The following is a 2,270-nucleotide window of genomic DNA, read 5'->3' on the forward strand; positions in this document are numbered from 1 at the left end:
TGCCCCTCAGGGGCCAACAAAATGCCACCTTTGGATGGGGTCAAGCCTTGCTCCTAAGGCAGAAAATGTTTTTACAGGAAGCCACTCTGACCTGTAGCCAGGCTGCTGGACTTGCAGGAAGCAGCTGGTGGGTGGGTGTATGGGGGTGCTGGTCCTGTTTCACAAGGCTGTTCAACACAGCTCCATGAAGGGCAGCAGCTTTACTAGTTAAGTGAGGAAATTACTTCACCTTAACCTTTTAGCATCTGGGCTCCCTTTGGAAAGCCGGAGATGTTGTCCCACCTCTACCCTCTACCCAACCCTCCTGACTCCCCCAACCCTGTATATTCTCCTAGGAGCCATGCTGCCACAGCAGAGGTGAGACTAGGTCCTCTGCACTTATGAGCAAATTCTACAGGTACAGCATCAACATCAGCACAGCAACCCTGACCATAGTCTCCCAAGGTCCATAATGGCTTCAAGGAAATGGCACTCTTCCACTGGCAGGTGATTATTTATGCCCTTTGACAAAACCCATGCCAATGCCTCCTTCCATTAATACAATTTTTTTTAATTTTTATTATTTTTTTTTTATTATTTAGGCGAGGCAACTCTTGGTTGACCTCACAGATTGCAGGGACCTTGTCAGCTTACAATCCCTTATTTTTTAATTTTTTACACCTACAGCACCTGGTCTTCCTAGGTGGTCTCCCATCCAAGTACTAACGTGGCCTGACCCTGCTTAGCTTCCGAGATTGGATAGGATTGGGCTTGTTCAGGGTAGCATGGCCGTAGACCCATTAATACAATTTTGATTTACCAATACCAGTTATTTTCTGAGGCTATTTTTTTTCCACTTGATGTGTTTACTTCTTAAGATAAATACATTTTATTCTACTTGTGCCTTTTTAAATTAAGCCAACCTAATTTCATATATATAAGGTACCTAGAATAGTCAGATTTATGGAGACAGAAAGTAGAATAGTGGTTACCAGGGGCATGGAGGAGAGTATTAGTGTTTAATGGGGATAGAGTTTCAGTTTAGGATGATGGAAAAGTCCTGGAGGTGAACAGTTGTGATGGTTACACAACAACTTAAAGGTACTTAATGTGAGGCAATTTTTTTTCATACACTTTTTCATGTCCCTTATATACTAACACAAAGAGGTCTTAATTATTTAATACTGAAAGAGAAAACATTATTGCAGGAACAACAATGAAAATAGTGATGGCAAATCTTATAATAGTGAAACAAGACTATGGAGATAGATCTGTCCCAGCAGTCTGAGTCACTGAAAACCAAAACACCTAGGCTTACCTCTAGGGTTAATGGTGACCTGAATCATGGAACCAAAGAGTCGTTTTCAGGAAAATAGTTTAATCTCTAGGGTTCCCAGGAACCTTCTCACTTCACATTCTCCAATCACATTCTAATCAGAGCAGGCAAATCTAGATCAAATAGTGTAGTAGATATAAATTTGCTGTACCACAAATGGGTGCAAGAAACATCACTTTGCTTTATCTAAATCAAACAAAATTTGCCTATGAGTCCCACTTCCCCAAAGGCAATGAGTCTTTTTTAACTTCTTTAGCTGATCCCCCGCCCAGGAACTTCCAAGCATCTCAAAAAACTACAAAGTCCAGAAAACTTTAGAACCTCAGTCCATCATGGACATGCCTGAGTTGTTCATACAGGGGTTAGTGCCCAAGCCAAAGTGGTTCAATCAAAGGCAGCAAGCTCCTTTTCCAAGCTTCACTGAGTCCCAAAGCAGGGCAATTAGTGTTCAATTTCCCCAGCAGCTGCATGCCACCCAAGAGACCCGTTGCCATTGTTCTGGGCCCCTCATGGGAGTAGGATGCAGGGCCCTGCCATCCTTCGAAAGTAGAAGTTAAAAGGTCTGTCATCTTAGATCTGGCCAAATTACCCATGACTTCAGTGAATCTCCTCTCCAGTTTATCCTCCCCCCTCCAATGGACTTAGTCTCCCAAACAAAAGCCTGAATGGGACGTAGTGTTCTAGGAGCTTAGCTACTTGTGTTTTATTCCAAGAACTATAAATGCTATTCTTGTTAGAGTACCTTCTAGTCTTTTAAAGAAATTAACTATGTAATAAAAATGATTCTACCAAAACAGCATTGTACTGAGATATTCTCTCAGGTTGCTTTTTATAAAGCTTATATGCCATTTTAAAGGCAGCTCAAAAATCTCAGTAAAAATTAATATTTAACTCCTCTCCACTGAAATTTGAAGGACTACTGATCTGGGTACAGATGAGCTGCATAAGCGAAAGA

The 2,270-nt window shown here is 41.6% G+C and overlaps 1 pseudogene; it reads right to left on the reverse strand.

Annotated features, from left to right (window-relative positions):
- Positions 1-657: 657 nt before the first annotated feature.
- On the reverse strand, positions 658-776 carry LOC111730266 (annotated as a pseudogene).
- Positions 777-2,270: the final 1,494 nt, after the last annotated feature.

Source organism: Pteropus vampyrus, unplaced genomic scaffold (assembly GCF_000151845.1).
Source record: "Pteropus vampyrus isolate Shadow unplaced genomic scaffold, Pvam_2.0 Scaffold9, whole genome shotgun sequence".
NCBI classification, from domain to species: domain Eukaryota; kingdom Metazoa; phylum Chordata; class Mammalia; order Chiroptera; family Pteropodidae; genus Pteropus; species Pteropus vampyrus.